The sequence below is a fragment of the Myotis yumanensis genome, unplaced genomic scaffold, assembly GCF_028538775.1.
Source record: "Myotis yumanensis isolate MYYU_CA2020_CCGP unplaced genomic scaffold, mMyoYum1.0.hap1 SCAF_1, whole genome shotgun sequence".
NCBI lineage: Eukaryota > Metazoa > Chordata > Mammalia > Chiroptera > Vespertilionidae > Myotis > Myotis yumanensis.
In genome coordinates this window covers 42,865,153-42,886,110 of record NW_027223752.1, presented here as the reverse complement: position 1 = coordinate 42,886,110, position 20,958 = coordinate 42,865,153, and the positions used below count along the sequence as shown (strand labels likewise).

At 38.9% G+C, this 20,958-nt stretch overlaps 2 pseudogenes; both read left to right on the top strand.

Annotated features, from left to right (window-relative positions):
- Positions 1–400: 400 nt before the first annotated feature.
- LOC139021126 (ATP-dependent RNA helicase DDX19A pseudogene) lies at positions 401–1,422 on the top strand (annotated as a pseudogene).
- A 13,334-nt stretch (positions 1,423–14,756) lies between these two features.
- LOC139020508 (large ribosomal subunit protein eL36-like) lies at positions 14,757–15,072 on the top strand (annotated as a pseudogene).
- Positions 15,073–20,958: the final 5,886 nt, after the last annotated feature.

The following is a 20,958-nucleotide window of genomic DNA, read 5'->3' as shown; positions in this document are numbered from 1 at the left end:
TTGGGTGCCTGGCCAGCCTGGGTGAGGAGCTGATGGCTTTTTTCAGGCTGGTCACAGCCCCTTCAAGGGGGGGTCCCCACTGGGGTGCCTGGCCAGTCTGGATGAGGGACTGAGGCTTTTCAGACTGCCCAAGTCCAACGGCAACTGAAACTCTTAGCCACTCTTTTCTTTTTCTTTTCTTTTCTTTTTTTTTAATCTGGGACTTATTTACCTTCTATAATGCCAGAAGCCGGTCCATCGTTGCTGCTTGACACAGTCGCTGCAGGAAAGAAACATCTGCACAGCATATCTTTCAAGGGACCTGGCGCAAATAGCATACTGTTCTTAATATGTTTGCTCCCCTTAGTGCAATTTGTTTTAACCAAGGACACCTCTCCGAGAAAGGTTGTTTCCCCGACCATCCAAGATACAAGAGAACGCGTTACCCATTATGCTTGCTGAACCCCCACAGAACCTGATTGCCCAGTCTCAGTCTGGTACTGGGAAAACGGCTGCCTTTGTCCTGGCCATGCTCAGCCGAGTGGAACCAGCAGAGAGATACTCCCAGTGCCTTTGCCTCTCCCCAACATATGAGTTGGTGCTTCAAACAGGAAAAGTGATTGAGCAGATGGGCAAATTTCATCCAGAACTAAAGCTTGCTTATGCTGTTCGAGGCAATAAATTGGAAAGGGGTCAGAAGATCAGTGAGCACGTTGTCATTGGCACCCCTGGGACTGTCTTAGACTGGTGCGCCAAGCTCAAGTTCATTGACCCCAAGAAGATCAAGGTGTGTGTTCTGGATGAGGCTGATGTGATGATAGCTACTCAGGGTCACCAAGACCAGAGCATCAGCATCCAAAGGATACTGCCCAGGAACTGCCAGATGCTGCTTTTCTCTGCCACCTTTGAAGACTCTGTATGGAAATTTTCCCAGAAAGTGGTCCCAGACCCAAACATTATCAAACTGAAGCGGGAGGAGGAGACATTGGACACCATCAAGCAGTATTATGTCCTGTGCAATAACAGAGACGAGAAGTTCCAGGCCTTGTGTAACCTCTACGGGGCCATCACCATTTCTCAAGCCATGATCTTCTGCCATACCCGCAAAACTGCCGGTTGGCTGGCAGCAGAGCTGTCAAGAGAAGGCCACCAGGTGGCTCTGTTAAGTGGGGAGATGATGGTGGAGCAGAGGGCTGCGGTGATTGAGCGCTTCCAAAAGGCAAAGAGAAGGTTCTGGTGACCACCAACGTGTGTGCCTGTGGTATAAACATTGAACAGGTGTCTGTTGTCATCACCTTTGACCTTCCTGTGGACAAGGATGGGAACCCAGACAACGAGACTTACCTGCACCAGATCGGTCGCACTGGCTGGAGAATCTGGAGAACCTGGCTGGAGTTCCTAGACAGGACTTGGCTGGAGATCTGGGCTAGAGATCCTGGCTAGGCTGCTGATCAACTGAACGCTGTCTCCGTATCATTCCTTCGTTCTTCGCCGACTCCGTCCACACCTTTGGGAACCCCTTGACCTGCTGGGGCTGGACCCCAACACTATAATTGAAACTTTGTTGCTGCTCCAGCTCCAAGGCCATGGCCTGCTGAAAGCAGGTATCTGAGGTTTGTTTAGCTTCTATAATTGCAACTTTGTTGCTTAGAGTGGAGGTCAGAGCCTCCTGCTAGCTTCAGCTGTGTGGCTGCAGGCCATCATCTTTGTTGGTGGTTAATTTGCATATCTCGCTGATTAGCCAATGGGAAGTGTAGCAGAGGTATGGTTAATTTCAATCTTTGTCTATTATTAGATAGGATAACTAACAGATTTTAAACCTTCAAATGCTGAATAGCTACATAAATTATTTGGAATTTTTCCTTAGAAAAGATTTACCTCTTCTGCCCTATATATTACTTGTTTGTTCAATTGTGGATTCCTGGCTATTTATTTTATACTTTGGATTATAATCTATAACTATTCTATTTATTTTGTTACCCAAATTGTCCCAGGTTTGTCCATTGGTAGTTCTTTTAGGTTGACTCCTATTTCTCTTTAACATGCCTAATTTTTTGTGTTTTTGTTTTTTGAGCACTTCCTTACTCTCAGGCATGACCAGATGTTCCAGGCTCATCTTAATTCGTCTCTGCCTCAGCCTTATAACCAGCCATTTTTCCAAGGAGCCTGATTCCTTGTATTAGACAATGTCACATACCCCTAATTTATCGTTGTGATTATTTTAAGACTTTACCCTCCTCCCCTAACTTAAAAGTTATTTAATACCAGGGAAAGAGAAAGATATTATCTCAGGGTTAATGTAAACTATTTTAACACCTTACTACTAGACAGAGACTATATTAGTTGTCCCTTATCCTAGAAAAACAGGACTAGAAATTAGAATTTTCTGTCTTAACCTTTCCCCCTTATCAATGTTATTTAACTAACATTTTATTATCCATCTGAAGAATGCTAAATGGGTATTCTTTCCAAGAATGAGATTCAGTGCTATTAAGTATTTTTAAGAACAGGAATCCCACAAATATATAGGATAGCTAGCACTCTTACTTAGTCTTTGCATTTTTATTAGGAATAACTAACAGATCTTAAATCCCATACTCTGAGTCATTCAGTGTGTGCATAGGGTCATTTTTAAAACCTATATAAAGGGGATTGGGGAGGATATGTTTTCACTCTACACGTAAAATGAATAACCAACACTAGAAATTTTAAAAAATTGCTTCAGAAAGGGACAGTTAAGATAAATTAATCTGAAATCTATACTACATAAACGTGAATTCAAAGATGATTGTATTTTTGCCCTAAAAGCTACATTTGTACTTACAGATACAAGGCTCAACTCCACTGTCTGTGTCCAATGCCAGAATCTGGTTATTAGACTTATGATGGGATTTAAGCATTTTAGTGAAAGGGAAAAATAAAATATTTTTTTTTGTTAAAAGTAAGTTTTGCAATTCAAAGGATTTATTCATTTGGGTCTCCAAGTTCCTCCTTTCAACATGAGAGAGTCTTGAAGGTAGTATCTTTGTTTCAAAGGATTTTGCTTCCAAATCTAACTTTTACTTTGAAACCAACCAAAAAGAAACTAAGTATATCAGAACGATACCTAATCCCCTAGGAGTCAGCATTGCATCAAGTTTATTAAAATTAAACACTTTTCTTTTTTTTTCTCTTCCATAAATAGGCATCTGGTAATAAAGGCAAATCAGCTGGGTTAGGATAAAACAGACAATGTTTTTCCTTCACTAGTTCATTTGGAAAAGTCGCTTTGCTAATTGAGAAAATTTTAATGAATTTTACTTGTATTAAAATAAAGGTGATTGCTTCATGGCAACAATGTACTCATTTGAGAAAGTCATTACATTTATGTATTGTGTTTTCATGTAAATACTTTTGCCAAAATGTATTAGCAAGGAATATAATATTATGGTTCATGGTCCATGCAGTATCTGAAAAGAATGATTGTATAACTAATCAGTGAAAACAAAGTAAATGTTCCTCTTGGGTTTGTACAATAAAAATGGAATTAGAATTATTCAGGCTCAAAAATGCAAATATAATGCCTCTCTACCAGCAGAAAAATAAAATTTTAAAGGCAAAATTTGTATATTAAAGCCAGTGTTGTAGTTTCTCTGAAAATCTTAGTTTGATTTCAGAACTGATCTCATCAAAATTCACTTCATGCATTTTAATAAAGTAATTAAATACTTTAGTGTTTTTAAAACAATGAAATTATCATTCATTCTCCAAAACAAACTCACTGATATTCTGAACACATTCTGGGGAAAATTAATGCTAATCAGTGCAGCGGCAACAACCAAAATAGTACTTTAATGTATTAAACAGTAACGTAAGATTAAATTCACAGTAAACTCAAGAGCAAATAACCAATATCAATTTAAACAGATTAAATCCTGGGAAAGGGCAAAGGTTGGAAATGATCTGAAAAGATAACCAAATTCTAGTGAGAACAATGGGCCTTGTATTACACAACAGCAACCCCTACCGGAAGCTGGCGGCTGCTTGGGAGGCTTTTTTGGAGGCTGCAGGGAAGGATGGGCAGGGGGACAGGAATCTGTGAGGATGCTCAGACTCCCCCTGGCAGGCAATGCCGCCATGGAATTCAGGTTCCAGAATTATTTCTTCTCTATTGTGTAATCATAAAGCTCAGGTTCATTACCTAGAATTTTTATTACTTCTCAACGATAAGTGGACAAGACATTGTTTCAAAGGTTTCATTAGGAAATATTTAGAGTGCCCTCTTTTACAAAAAAGCTAAAATTCTGTAATAAATACTTGACACAAAATAGCTTCCTAGGAATTTCCTCAGAGCTTGAAGTTGTTCCTGTCATTAGTCGAGGATGTTTCTGAGGGTGCTTTGATATGACACCCCAACAAACATGCATGGTGGCTATACTTATACATTTGTATACAAATACATATGGATGAGTACATATGTATGCATACACACACACACACACACACACACACACACAGCATGCAATCTATGGTTCTAAGTAGAACCTCTACAAGCCTTGCTAATTGGAAAGTTCATCATCAGTTTGCCACGTAGTGTTCAGGCTTATGGCTTTTTCTGTCGATTTTCTTTTTTGGGGAGGGCAAACACCCAAAACCATCACTTGCAAGAAGAAACACCCTAGAAATTATAAAAGGCAATCATTTGACAGACTAGCCATCTATAAAACATCTTCATTTAAAAATTAATGTAAAAAGCCCAACGGTATTTTGAATCCAGCAATTCAAATGACTCAAATGCTTAAACTGTTATGTCATATAACTGAAGAAAACCTCAGTCAAGCTGACTTGCTAAATGTGTGAAAATTCCATAAGCAATAAGTAACAGGGATCAGAGAACTAAACTGAAGAAAAATCAGGAGAGATCATTTTAGCAGACAGGGCAGAGACAGAGAATGGAAGAAAGAAGGGAACTGAAGCGAGCACTAAAACCAGATTTGGCTTGAAAAAGAAGCCTAAGTTATCATGAAATATGATCACGGAAACATCTCTCAGCTTTGCGCTTCACTTTCTGAACACCCATCCTACCACCTCTAGCACCAGATGCTTTTGTTTCGTGACTTACCTGTGAATGGTTTCTCTAAAAACCTAGCAGGGAGGTGCATTACCCAACCAAGTCAGTCCTATCTCAGAGCCACGTTCGGCTCCCAGACAGAGAAGAGGAGAAGCTGCGTTTCCTTCCTCGGAGTTTCTAAAGTGTGCGGAGGAGGCCGGGAGCAGCCACATTGGAAGGTACTCGGTGTAACTCTCTGGCCTGAAATAGGGAATAAAATTCTTTGAGACAGGAGCAAAGTATCTACTGAGAACCGTCTGCAGGTGGGAGTGTTCCTTTCCTGAGGCTACAAGCACTGAACACGTCCCTCAAAAAAACAAGATCAAAAGTATTTGAAATTTCAGCTGCTCTAGGCAGGCAGCTTAGTTGTTGAGAATAAAGTACTGGGTCCAGGACAGAGGGGCCAGGCGCCTCTCAGCTTGGCCCAGCTGTGTGCCTTTGAGTGCATTGCACCTTTCTGGGCCTTAGTTTCTTCATCTGCACAAATGAAGACATTGGACTATTTTTCCAGTTTGATGGCAAAATAAATAAATTTTAATGAAGATACAGTGTTCAGACAAGACGTGATTTAGCAGTGCTTCATAGAACTATCATGGCTCAAAAAGAGAATGGGTTCGCAGAATCAGAGAACTAAAGCTGGCAATGTATTTTCCCTGGATTCACTCACTCACTCCTTTTTTTTTTTTTAAATATATTTTTATTGATTTTTCACAGAGAGGAAGGGAGAGAGATAGAGAGAGTTAGAAACATCGATGAGAGAGAAACATCAATCAGCTGCCTCTTGCACATCCCCCACTGGGGATGTGCCCACAACCCAGGTACATGCCCTTGACCGGAATCGAACCCGGGACCTCTCAGTCCGCAGGCTGACGCTCTATCCACTGAGCCAAACCGGTTTCAGCACTCACTTACTCCTTTATTTGTCCATAGGTATTTATTAAAGGTCTACTTTGTGTCAGACTCCCAGCCAAGAAATGGAATACAGACTTGAATAAAACTCAAGCTTTCCCCTCAAAGAGTTGCAGCTTAGTGGGGAAGAGACACACAGATTGGTTTTTGCAACACAGGGCAGCGAGTCCTCATCTAACATCTGTGAGAGCATGTTAGGATGATCTCAACCAGGGGGGCAATGGCGAAAATGTCACCGAAGGATGCCCGGAGGGGCAACACTCAAGTCCCATCTGAAAGCAAGAACAGGAGTTAGCTCTCGAAGAAAAACGTGTATTTGAGGCAAAGTAAGCAGCTTTTGAGCTAAAGCCTAGAGCAGGGAAAAACATGTGGACGGTTCAGGCAACCATAAGCTGTTCAGCGTGGCTAGAAAGCAGGGCTGTGTCCAGAGAAAAGACTGCAGAGAGAGTAGGAGCAAGCCCTGAGGTGCTGAAGGAAAAAGCTCATTCTACTCAGGGTGAGGGCAGGTGGGAACAGGAAGAAACAGATTGAAGATTTTTAAGACTGGTGGCAAGACCAGTTAAGAGCTTGTGGTAAAGATCTGTACCAAGGCCACAGCAGTAGAAATAGAGAGAAGGGAAGAAATTTGTAAATATTCATAAAGTTGAATCAACAGGTTTTAGTGATTGATTGTGTTTGAGGATGAGGAAGAGGGAGATGTTAAGTATGACTTCTAGTGTAGATGGCTGATGCCACAGACAACGTCAAAGGATGGAGATCAATTTGGGTTGGGAAAAAAGAATTCTGTCTGGGCTGTGGGTTAATGAGACATTCAGATGGAGCTGTCTAAAGGGATTCTAGAAGCTAAAGGAGAGATTAGAGGCAGAGACACAGATTTGGGAGTGAACAGAAGCAATGTCCCAGGATCACATACTCACTGTTCTGTGCCCAAGAGAGGAACTCCCTTCTTCCCCCTGCCACCCATTTGCCCAACGAAGTATTGAAAAATCCTGTGGAAGAATTCTTATTGGCTTGGATGATATGCCCAACTCTGTGGCCAAGAGGGTGGTCTGCATTGATTGGCAGCCCCTACTGGGATCATTTACATGGAAGGATTGGGTCCCAAAGTACGTAACAGTGTCCTTAGCACTCCTTCATCCATTATCTTCTGAACAAGAACTCATTCTCATGAACACATCCTGAAAACGTATCCTTCTGGAATTCCTCCACCTCAGAAACTCCATTCTCCCATCACAGCCTTCTCTCACCCCACGTTTATCTCCACCACTCTCAATCTCATACACACACTTAATCTAATCTTCACCTTCATCCAGGACTCCAGTCTGCAATCCCTTGCTCATTTCTGCCTTGTACCAGCCTCCTCCCAACTTTACTTCCTTCCCTATCCAGTCTGGACCACAAGGGTCACATATTTGGTCTGATTGGGGGTCTGTGTAGGATCACGAGAAACTCACAGATGATACTGACCAGCCCTAGGGCGGGCTATGGCCCGACTGAGTGCTCCCTTGGACTGAGACCTAAATATTCACATCTTCCTGACACGTCTTAGTTCAGGTGATGCTCAGCTGACTTGCCACAACCACCTCTGCACAGTCCCAAAGCAAGCAGTTTTAAAGTGGCCCAAGGTTGAGTTCTTAAGGCACAGCCTCTCCTCTCCCCTTAAAAAATTTAGGAGATGCCAGTGAAGGTTACCACAATTTTAAAATGCTCCTCCATACTGTTAAAGAAATCTGTAGTTCTTGGACTTGATGAGTTACTCCACTTTTTTTTCCAGTAAGTATTCAATAAATATTTAACCAGCAAATAATAATTTCAAGTTAAGTTTCTATTCTGTATTTTAATAGACTGAAACCTTTTAATTCTGTCCGCTAAAATGCCCAATCCAACAGAGATCATTGATGAATATGGTGATAACAAGAAATATGGTTGTTCAGTAACTCCTAGAGTTAAGCTAGTGATATCTACATATAGTGAACATGAACAACCATCTGAGGAAGTAAGTTTACCAAGACTTTGTAAACCACGATTAGGAATCCCCACAATTCCGCTCAAGGTAATCTGGAAAGTGTGTTTAGAAAGGGAAAACTTTACATGGTGAATTATATGGTAGCAACACTGGAGATAGACTGTATGAGTTGTCCAAGAAAGAGAGTGATCTACCTGAATGACCAGGCTGCATGCACATTTAAATCTTATCTGAATTAACTTTTTAAAAACCTGATTTTCTTTTGGTAGTTTGGCTACAAGAAGAGAATATATGGGTTGTGCAGATGGGATGCACCGTCTTTCTGGCAGTTATATTTATCATTGCTTGCACATATTTGGACCCTTATTCAAAACAAAACCAACAGAGTAATATCAGCCTAATTTTGCTTCATTACCATAGCAACACACTAGTGACAAAATCACACAGCTTCTTCCCTCCCACTCACATACATGCCCTGTGTTTCTCTTTCACCTATTTCATTCATCACCATTTTCTTCCACCTAATTTTTTCATCCTTTTTTATATGTTGGCTTCCTTCCTCCCAAAAATGTTTGAGAGTGCAGGTGACTAACAAAATGTCCTAAATTCTAAATGCCAATTTATTTGCTCTGTTTTATTCTCTTTAGGGATCCTCTTAGTCGACCATAAGATAGGAACACATATTTTTTTTCGGAGACGCTGATCTGTACTTCTGAATAAATATAACTTCAACATTCAGAACTTAATTCAAATGCACTCGTAGGTAGAAGGGGAGTATACATATTGGGGGAGCCACTAGCATAACTGAATTTTATTGGGCTTTGTTCCACTCCTTCCTCTCATCCTCAACATAAGCAGCCGTGAAGAAATGGGGACAGTGACAGGAGCTGTAACAGATAAACATTTCAATAGCACCTAACATGAAATCAGGGACATGGACGCTATTGCACTCCATAGAGAGAGTATACCTACCAATTCCACCCTGGGCCCTCCTTTTCCTGCACCCCTTGCTCCTTCCTAAGAATTCTGACTTTGCTCAGGTATCTGTTTGCCATCTGCCTTTTCCCCCGAAGGATGGCCCTAACCCCAAGCCTAGATGGTGAATCTTGATTGACATAAGCTAATTATGGGGGTACCATTCCTTTGCCAGGATTTTGGCTTAGGCATGAGCATGCAATACTCTTCTGGCCAATAAAACATAAAGGAAAATCTGGTGGTGGCTTCCGAGAAAGTTCGTTGAGAGGAACAAGAATGTGGCAGTGACTGCTTGTTGCTCTCCACTATGCTCTGCTTAGTCCATAGTAGTAGGAAGTTCACCTGTGTACATGAATAATCCAGAATAAAGAATACATTTCTCAGCCTCTTTTGTAGCCCATTTAGGCCTGATAACTTCTGACCAATAGGAGAAAAGCAGACACGTAGTGTATCAACTCCCTGGAATCTTCCTCATTAGATAACTGACAAGTGCCTTTACCTTCTCTTTCTCCTTTTCTTTATTCTGCTGTGTGGAATGTGGATGTGATAGCTGGAGGTGAAATAACCACATGAGATCATGAATGACCTTGGGAATGAAGAAGATGTATGGAAGAACAAAAAATATACCACACTTAAGCTACTCTTATTTTGAGTTTCTGTCATTTACAATCAAACCAAATACTAACTAATTCAAAGGAAGAGATGGCTCATTTTAAGCTCTCCATGTTGTGTCTAGAAGTGATTCCTGGAGCTGCCGTAGCCATTGTGCAACCACGAAGGAAACCAGTCGGAGGCCAAAGCCGAACATCAGGATGGCAGGTGATAAGATAGAGCTGCGGAGTCAACCAACCCTGCAGCTACCTTCCTGTGGATTTTTCATTATGTGAGGAAATATATTTCATTATTATTTAAGCCACAGAGTTGGTAATTTCTGTTTCTTGCAGCTGAAAGCAATCTGGCTGGTACAGAGTTTAATGGTTTTTAATGGTTGTGAACGACATGATCCTTTAGAAAAGACTCAGCTAACCAAAGATTCAGAAGAAAAATGATTAAATCTGAAGGGTTGAGGAAGGTGTGCTATGAAACATTCAGAAAATAGAAAACAGAGGGAAAACACATAATCTCACCAGTCCAAAAGAGCCAAGATAATAATTTTGACCTTCTGGTCTTTAAAAAAAAAAAAGTATTGTATGTAATCATATGTTTTTACATATACAGATAATCACACTATATGTTTAACTTGATCTCTCCCACTGAATATAAATAAAAACTCTGGACAAAGGATAAAAAGCAACTACTTGAGGATTCGGAAAACTAGAAAAAGACCAAGGCAGTTTAAGGAGAGAATTCAAAATGTGAGGAAAAACAACTATGGTGGTGGTAAGTTTTCTGCTTTCTTGGTCTTTTTTGTTGTTGTTGTTTTTAGCTTTTTTGTTTTGTTTTGTTTTGTTTTTGCTTCTTTATCTTTCAGCTTTTATTGGATGATGGGACAAACTAGCGAACTGCTTAGTAGATGCAGACAACACAGGCCTTCTGATCAGAGCCCTGGGAATGGGAATCACTGCATGCCTTTCCTCGATTTACCTTTCAAACTACTTACTCGCATATTATAGATGCCTCATTAGGCCTCTTAAAACTGTGCCTCCTAAAACAGGATATTTTTTTCCATTTTAAATAAAGCAAGCAGCATGTCCTAACACCTAAGAAGTATCCTCAATTCACTTATTGGAAACCTTAAATTTTGTCAGTCATTTTCCCATGTTGATAGCAAACACAGCAAAGATTTCCATTTTAGCTATCCCCCAACATCCAGCCGATTTGGCCTCACAATCAGCAAGAATATCCAATCCATTGTTTCCTTCTATCTACTGGGAAGGGATAAAAACACGTGGGCTTTCAATATAGGAGGTGGGGGAGGAATGGGCCTGGCTGAGTTTGGCCATTTCTGGACTGCTTTCTCCCATCTCGTGAACGAAAGGATTTCTAAGACTAGATGCCAGGCCATGGCTAATAACGATGGCCTTGCTCTCACTGCCAATGGGCAAAGAATGTGAGGAGGAATAGGAAGAAACAGAGAAAGAAGCTGACGTCATCTTTGCAGCAAAATGCTCATCATCCCAAAGAGGTGCTCTATATCAGTGAGAAGGCCAGCTACTTCCTCCTGGAATAAATTTCCCAATAATCACAGCTCAGAAGAGTTGCTCCTTTTCAAGCCACAGCCTTTGGGTGCTTCTCTTTAATCAATTCTTAGTAATACTTATCTTCAGATCACAGGCTAAGACTGAAAATAAAATTTAAAATATTTTTATGTTTAAAGTGTATACATGATTGATTTTTGTAAGTTTGGTGTTCACATTGTTTTAAAAGTAGTCATTTTCACGGTAATAAGAGAATTCAGACAATTCTAACACATGAATAATTCATGCTTATTCACATTTTACTACTTGTAAAGCAACAATAGTCTGTCAAAAGTGCAAAATATGTTTGTAGACACCAAGAACAATTTTTTTAAATGTAGTTGGTTCAGAAGATTTCTGTCTGGACAGTTCTTAAACTGGATTTGTATAATATAGCAATGTTATGCTGATATCTGAACTATTTATAAATTTCAAACATAACAAATTAAAGATTATCAAAGTTTTAAAATACTATCTTTGGCCCAACAGTTTGACAGGTGATCACTTTTTGTCTAGCATACATATTCCTCCTAGTTTTCTGGAACAGAGAGGCTTGAAAATGTTCACAAATGCATAAAAATAAAGGAGAATTTCAGGCACAAATAAAAATAGAAAAAAGATTGGGAGTTGTTAAAAAAAAAACAACCCACAAAACTTTCCCAAGACATTCATCATAACAACAGCATAACAAAGCAATTGAAATGTTTGTTGTGATCAAGAAATTGCAAATCAATAAAAAGCCAGGTAAGTACACAGAGAGGAGAGCTTAGCTGCACTATACTAAGACCGCTCTGCCATCCTGTGGGGAGAGGCAGCCTGCAAGGCAGAAGGGCAGGGAGCCCAAGGGAGCCTGCTCTCAGGAATGCTGGATTGTCACCTAGAGAAACACCCATCTCCCTTATTACCCCACCGTGCTTTTCTGCCCCACATCAAACACCAGATGGACAGCCAGCTGTCAGAAAAGACTGTCTGCTTGCCTTCTCAATGGGAGTATAGTCTGTGGAAGGTACTCTTTTTTTGAGTCTTGTACTTTCATGTGAGAAGTGCTGCTAAGGCAGCAGGAGCTCGGGGTGGGAGTTACGTGTTACAAAAATGTCCAGAAACATCAAACGTTACTCTCTCTACAGAAAAGTAGGCTCCAGCTTTAGCAGCTGATTCTTTTGGCTCAAGCTGAGTCGAGCAGTACACAAAGAATAGACAAAAGCCTGCGAGCGACTGGCAGTCACCACGGGGCATGCCAAACCAAGGTTGGCTGACTCCCGACGTTGTTCCTTCTCTGTGGAAGAGCCGCTGCACCTGCGTCCAGCTCAAGCTTGGCCACGTCTCCTCCTCTGGACCTTGGAAAACTCTCCACAGCAAGAAGACAGGGCTCTGGTCATGTATGTGTGGATGCTTATCCATATGGAGATTTTTATTCCTCAGGCTTCACCCACTTTAAGCTTGAGCTCTTTTTTAATGAACTATAAAATGAGGCATGACACAACTGTTAAAAATAATTCCTTCTGTAATAACTGAACCCAAATGCAGCTTCCTTTTTCTGGAGGCGTGTGGAATTAGCCACAGCCTCTAAAATTAGCACTTTTATCTCCCACATAAACCTTTGACAACCCAAACTTAATTATCCACTTACTGTTTACTTGTAATACTAATCCTCACACACCACTCTTTTGAGTGTCTCCTGCCAGTTTTTATGGTATATCAACTTTTTAAAAATATCATTGCTTTCTTCAATAACAACTAAATGGAGGGGGGGAGTATTTTCTTTCACCTGGTATTATGGATCCATAATAAGATATTTATGGATCTTAAAAACTGTTGCCCATAGGGTTCATTTCTTTTTTTCTTTTTTAAAATATATTTTGTTGATTTTAGAGAGGAAGAGAAAGGGAAAGAGAGATAGAAACATCCATGATGAGAGAGAGTCATGGATTGGCTGCATGCCCCCTACTAGGGTTGGAGTCCGAAACCCAGGCATGTGGCCTTGGCCGGAATCGAACCTGGGACCCTTCAGTCCACAGGCCAATGCTCTATCCACTGAGCCAAATCAGCCAGGGCATGGGTTCATTTCTTAAATGAACATTTCTTAAACACATATAGAGCATCTTGTTATATAAGACAGAGTCGCCCATTATTCTTCCCATTTAATAGGAAGGGAAATAAAGGCCAGTTGCATGATTTCTGAAAATCCTTATTATGTAATGGGGGCATGGAAAATTCCAGAGAAATCACCTATAAAATGATTTAACTACTATTATGTTGTTACTTATCAATGCAGGACAGCATCAGAAAATCTGCATCTTTCAATACTTCATGGAATATAAAATTGTGGAAAGAAAAAGCCACCTTTTCCACCACTTCCCTTTTGTGGATTTTCTTCTGTGTCAGTTGTAAGATAGGATTGCCGACCACTGTTCACAGTTCCAATGTGACCCTGGGCATCTCTACAACAGGGCCTCTCTGAATGGGAAATGTCTAGGCGTGGGGGAGGCCCTCAGGACACTGAAAAGCAGACACACAGTGAACTGGTCTGTCACGTTAGGCTTTCTCTCTTACTTGTAGTCATGTGGTTGGAAGATCCTTCTTCCAGTCAAGTATCTGTCTATTTTTATGTTCATAAAACACTCTCTTCAAAAGTCAACCTTCAAATACCCTTGACGTTAGAAAGGCAAAAAAAAAAACCGTGCTATTGTTCACTTAGATGACACACCACTTCCCAATGTTTGCCCTAATCTGCTAATAGCCGGCGGCAGGTGGACACAGTCAAAAGAATTCCCATGAGAGCCATTTTCTCCTTTGAACAAGATGGAAATGGCACTGGATTAAGTTCAAATATTGTCTGTGACTGTAGCATATAAAGACATTAAATAGTTTATGGTACTGTAATGACTACCCTTGCAACTATTACTATCTCTTAAATTGTATCCCGATAGCTTAGTCCCACAACTTGCTAAGAAAATATAGTGTGAAAGGGTCAAGAGTATAGCTATGTCACCATAGATTTAGTAATCCACATGTGGTTAGTAATTCATTCAGAGAGTCCAATTAAAAAATGTATAAAACAGGCAAAAATGACTGTGTTTGTTTTAATCATGGTTAATCACACAATTCTTTAGTATGGACCATCACAGCCATCATGAGACATGTATGGGGCCCCAGTGGCAGCGATGGAAGCAAATGCCGCTGAGAGATACAAGGCAATCATTAGCCATAAATAATTTCTCTGAAAATTCACAACTGGATAATTCCCACACAAGATGACTTTAGGAATAAAGTAATAGGTAATCTAGTACCAGACATCTGAACATATAAAATAGAAAATGCACAAATCTTGAACAATAGGTATTATAATACTGATGAGATTATAAATTCATATAACTTGTCCAGTCATAAGCCAATAGACACAACACATGTTCTAAGTTTTTAAAAGCAATATTTTTGGAGAAGCAAAATCTCCAAAGTATCTGCCTCTGTAAAAACATCACAAAAATAAACAAGATGTTAGTTTTCGCAAAGGAAACATTAAAGGAAGAAGCATAAAAATAAGACATCTTGGTAAGTCTCTGGCTTCATACAGATATTTAATGACAATTCATCTGATAGTATCTTAAGAATATTTTTTGCTTGTTTCCCTTCCCCAGGCAGCTATTGAGCGGCAGCAGCCATGGCTCAGCACTACCCCATGGCCATGGGCCTCCACAAGGGCCACAGGCGACCAAGGACGTGAGAAAGCTGAGGCATGGCCGCTGCGGTGGGTGCCTCACCGAGTGCATCAAGTTTGTACAGGACATGATCCGGGAAGTGTGTGGCTCTGCCCTCTGTGAGCGGAGCACCATGCGCTATTCAAGGTCTCTGAGGACAAGAGGGCCCTGAAGTTGATCAAGAAAAGGGTGGGGACACACAGCTGTGCCAAGAGGAAGAGAAAGGAGCTGAGCAATGTACTTGCAGCCATGAGGAAGGCAGCAGCCGAGAAGGGCTGAACCCCATCCCCTGTGTAATAAAACCTGTTCAGGGAAAAAAAGAAAGAAAGAAAGAAAATAACATATTTTGCTTACAATAATAGTTATTTAGTACATATCGTTACACATTTATAGCTGTTTCAACCAAGGAGTAGTTGTAATAAAAACATAAAAATATGGAATATAGCATTTCTGATGTCTTCAAGGAAATTAGAACAGATAAAGTCTTTATTATAGAGCAGAGAATTGATTTTAAACTTGATGCCTTGTTAAATCTTTATTATCTCTGCTCTATGTTCTGAATGAAAAGTACAAATGAGGGAACTTTGGAAAATAATCTGAGTAGTACAATACATCTTGTTACAAAACACTATGTTTGGTGTTTAATATAAAGTAGAATATGCCATAGTTACCAAGGAAGATGTTAAGTGGTCCTCTTCAATTGGAAAAGGAAAGAAAAAATAAAATAATTCTGATCATGAGGATAAAGGCTTTCCTGAGGTAGCAGTATTTCCAGAGCATAAAACAAGGGAAAGTAGAGAATGTAAAACAGGAGTGAATAACAAACAACATTTGATAATCAATTTAGATTAAAAAAATTAGTAGAAGAGGCTGTTTGGTTTTTCTTCAGTAGAACGATATTTTTAAAAGATATTTTTAATTATATGAATACATATGAGGGATAAAATAAGTCATTTTAAAATCAAGAATAAAGTGATATAATAAATATGAAAACCCTTTGATAAAAAAGAACTGCAAATGTTCTTTTTTATCAAAGTATTTTTCCATGATATTTTGTATTTATCAAAATGCTTGTCTTGCTATTATTTATAGTGTCAATAATGTGATGCTGGGGGTTTTGACAATAATAAGCTATGCATATTTAAACATATATTTGCCATTAATGTTAAAACCAATATAAAATTTAACTTTTTTATTAGAATTTTTGATAAAGGTATTATTTCTTTGTATATGCTTAATTATGCAATTGCTTTCAGTTTTTGCTCAAAAAGTGTATGAATTTCAATTAGTAATTTTAAAAAATTGTTTAGTAATTTTATAATATTCCAGGGAGGTTTTCTAGCATAATTTATTTTATCCCCTTTTTATCTTAGGAAAATGAATATGTGGATAATTGTTCACTGTCAATAATCTATGCCTATAAATAGTACTGCAGCTGAAGCAAATGGACTAGTTGATGGAGAAAGTCATTTGCAAATTCAAATTTAAAAATTTACTTAATCAATTAAATAAACCCCATTGCTTTGATTTACAGTATTTGATAGAAACATAGGTATTTGTTTAACTTTTGAAGTCAGTGTCAATATCATATTTTATCTATTTGAGACTGTGATTTCTTCTCCTTACTATTTCTCTAAGAAATAAAAAGTATCAAAAGGATCTCATATGTTAATATCCTAAATTTCTTGTTTTGACTCCTGACTAAGCCTCCATCTTTTTTTCTTAATTTATGAAAACCTAGAGACTGTACTACCAAAATATATAATTTAAACACATTTACACATGCTTTTACTTCCAGGTGAGAAATGAAACAGTATTACTGAGAAAATTATTAGAAATATGAACTACATCTCAGTTGTGATTGCCTTAAAATCAATATCCTTTTATTTGAACAAACAGCAGCAAAAATCATTAAGGTAGAACTCTAGCAAGTCAGGTTAAATTATAGCTCAATCGTGAATTTGTTAGATCATTTGGACAAATTGTTTCAACAATTTCCATTTCTGCCTCTTGTAAGTATAATAAGCATAATCATCCTTGCTGGAAGCCATGACATTGAAGAACATGTTTTTGGGAAACTTTCCAGATTCTAAGGTATCATAAAAGAGGAAAGATACTATTTACAAAAGTACTATCTGTCAAGAGACAAATTTTATCACATATACTTGAAGTCACGTCCTTATGGCTGTGGGTAGCATTCACATAAAACTTCAGAGGAACAGATACTTCCTGAAATAAAATCTAGAGCAGGCTTTAAAAAAATAATCAAGACCCCAAGGAATAAAGCAGATGAATTGATTTAAATGCCTGAATCCTCAGGATTCTTATTCATTCCACATAGTATCTAAAACATGCCAAGACCATAAGTTCTTTTGTTGGTCTTGCTTTAGATTTCCCAAGTGAAAAAACACTCAAGAAGCAAAATTCAATTTAGAAGTAGCTACACCGAGAGCCGGGGACATGACTGGTCATGTTAACATGCTTGCCTGCCTCGGCCTTGCGCTAGCCCCCTGGCCGCCCTCCTCGCACCCAGTGGTCCCAGGGATGGCGTTTCCATGGCTATCATCCGCTGCCTCCGTGCTCCTGCAGCCTCTTAGGCAAAAACCCTCCGCTGTTTCCGAGTAATAGAGCGCTTGCAAAACCACATAATTATCTTTCATAGCTTCAGTTTTCCAAGAATTTGACCACTAGCAAAAACAGCCGTTTAACTGCTTTCATAAATAATTTTTTTTCAATTGTATTATTTTTAATGGTTTTCCAGATATTATCACATCTGCTACCCCTTCCTCCACAATGGACATATTTCCATTAGTTTTTTTTTTAATCTAAGTCTGCTTTAAATCTTAGCTAACAAGATACTAGCCATTCCTTTTATTTGAATGTTCAAGACAGACAAACCCCTGGGAAGACACACAGCTGGCTGAAAGTACACCATCAGGTGATCATACCACAGGCAGCAACTGTTAAGAAATACTGGAGGTTAAAAGGAAACTCTGCTTTTCCGATTGAGGAAGATAACAACTGTCTTACAGTGGCACCGACTTCAGAGGTGGGAAGCCTCCAGTCACTGCTGGAGGTTGTATTCCTAACCATTGACCTTGGAGAGTTCAAGGTGATCAGAGTATCAGGGTCTTTCAGTTCTGCCTGGTTTTCCCCAAGAAAAGGAACTAACTACAGTTTAGGTTTAACTAAAAGAGATTTGTAGATTCATAATGCTTTCCCTGTATCAGATAGCTTGAAGAGGTAACTTTCTTTCTGCTTGAAAGATTATTACTGAGTGTTTAGCAATGTTAAATATATCTTTAAAAAAAAAAAATCAGCCTCTCTTTTAAAAAGTGCAACGTGAAGTTTGTTGATTATAAGGGTATTTTTTAGAAGTTAAAATGTCTTCTTTTTTCTTTATTTTAAATATAAAAACTAATGATTTATAATTTGTACCTTCAGTTATTTGTGCTACATTACTTTAAACTGTATGAGTAAGACATTTCTACTTTCCAGGCATTATAAACTGTCATGCCCCTAACAAGCAATTAAATATCACAGAAAAGGAAATTTCCAGTTTGCAGTAAGTAGCTCCCTCCCTCAAGTCCAGAGTTAAACACTACTTATAAAGATGTATTGAACTGTGCATGGCCATAAATAATATTAGAGGGTGAATAATGAATTTTCCCGATTTATGCAGTATTCCCTTAATATTTCTGAAGGATAAAACAAGTTAGATGGGTGGCTAATGAGACAGAGGCTACCTGGAATTTCAATTATCAATCAATGTATCAATTATTAAATATCCATTATGACAGTAGCCCTGCAACCATTTCCAAAAAACAAGCAACATTCCTGTCTTCAAGTCACCTCAGTGTCCGGAATGGCCTGGCATGTTGGCTTCTCCACTCCCTATTTAGGGCATAGCAAGGATGGGCTCAATAAGTCAGACACTCAGAACATCAAGTCAAAAAATGCACTGACGAGAGACTCTGCCCCTCCTACCAGTCTCAATGTGCTTTCTTCTTTAATTCTCTATTTGTAGGGCTTCCATTCAGCCAGATTGCAGGTGGTTCTGAATGATGGCTGTTCTGTATTTTAGTTGTAATTTTGATGTGGTGTGGGAGGACCCAGGTACTGGCATTTACTTATGCTGTCATCTTGGTTCAGAGATTTGCCTTGTATTTTAAAAGGAAGCCCAACATTTCTTTTTTATGTTGAAAGAAATTAAAATTTGAATTGTTTTCACCCTACTATACATATGATGGTAGTTTTCCTGTAAACTTAAATATTGATAGAATGTGAGTCTGGTTCTTGACAAACTCACAAAAAGAAATCAGAACAACAAATAACCCAAGTGAAAATGGGCAAAGGATTTGGGTAGACATTTCCCCAAAGATGATATACAAGTGGCCAATAAGAAAAGGTGTGCACTATCATTAGTCATCAGGGAAATGAGAATTAAAATCACAAAGAAATACGACTTCCCCACTGTAATAAAAAAGACAGACAACTAACAAGTTTTGGCAAGAATGTGAAGAACTGCAACCCTCATACTTTGCTGGTATGAATATAAAATGGAGCAGCGACTGTGGAAAACAGGTTAGCAGTTTCTCAAAAAGTTAAACATAGCCCTAACCAGTTTGGCTCAGTGGGTAGAGCGAAGGCCTGCGGACTGAAGGGTCCCAGGTTTGATTCTGGTCAAGAGCATGTACCTTGGTTGCGGGCACATCCCCAGTAGGGGGTGTGCAGGAGGCAGCTGATCGATGTTTCTCTCTCATCAATGTTTCTAACTCTCTACCCCTCTCCCTTCCTCTCTGTAAAAAAATCAATAAAATATATATTTTTTAAAAAAAGTTAAACATAGAATTATCCTTCCCTCCTATACTTTAAAAATATTATTTTATTGCTTCTATTCACAACTATCAAAGGCATTTCCATTGATTATAAGGAGCTGGGAAAATAAGATTCACATTTTAAGGAATCTTTGAAAGGACATTATTTATCATTAGCTAGATTCAGTGCAATATTGGTTGTTAACATTTTTGGATATTTATTCAACTGAGAAGAAGATAAAAAATATGAGCTGAATTTGGAACATAACGTTAATAGGATGTGCAATAGGCTTTAAAATAAAGTAATATTGAGTAATTTAGTAGAGCTATCTATGATAGAAGTAAGCATATAAAGATAGGATGCTGAATTATATAACTGTAGAACCTCATGGGGATTAAAAAAATAGGAACAGGGTCAGTATCAGTACAGTTACTCTCAGCATCAAAAGAACAAAATAGGCCTATGATTCTATTACTCCAGCACATTGTGATAATACCAAAAATAAGATTATAAATGTTCTTAACATCCAAGGAAAAATTAATCATTCAAAAGGAGAACAATTCTGGGCAATTAATAATCCTCCCATACTTTTCAAAGCCACTCAGAGAGACCAAATAGAGTCATGATGCAAATGACTACTCAGAACATAGTGGCTTAAAGTGTTGGGGGTTTGCTTTTTGTTGCGCCAAATTCCAAAACTTCTGAATGTCCTGAGTTCTTTAACCCTGGGGGAAAGTGCCAGTTATGTAGCTTTGGGGATTATATGTATAATGCCATTCATGATCTGAGTTTTTGTGGTAATCATTTCATAATACATGGAAGTCATGTAATTATGCTGTACACCTTAAACTTATACAGTGCATATGTCAATTATATCTCAATAAAACTGGGTGGGGGGGACAAAAAGCACACTAGACTTGAAGTCAGGAGACCAAATACTATTCCTTCTTTACCTTGACTAACCACTCTGGTTCACCTGGCACTTTCCTTTGAGTTTTTATATGTATTTATAATATCTGTGCAAGTGTGCTCCTATTAACAAAACAATTTATTCTTTTTTTAAGATATATTTTTATTGATTTCAGAAAGAAAGGGAGAGGGAGAGAGAGATAGAAACATCAATGATGAGAGAGAATAATTGATTGGCTGCCTCCTGCACACCCCCCACTGGGAATGGAGCCCACAACTTGGGCATGTGCCCTGACCAGGCATCAAACTGTGACCACCTGTCTCATAGGTCGATGCTCAACCACTCAACTACACCAGCCGGGCTATTCTTAATTTGAAAATTCAACTGTTAGTAAAACATATAATGAAGACAATTTACCTCATTGATGAATTATTGTG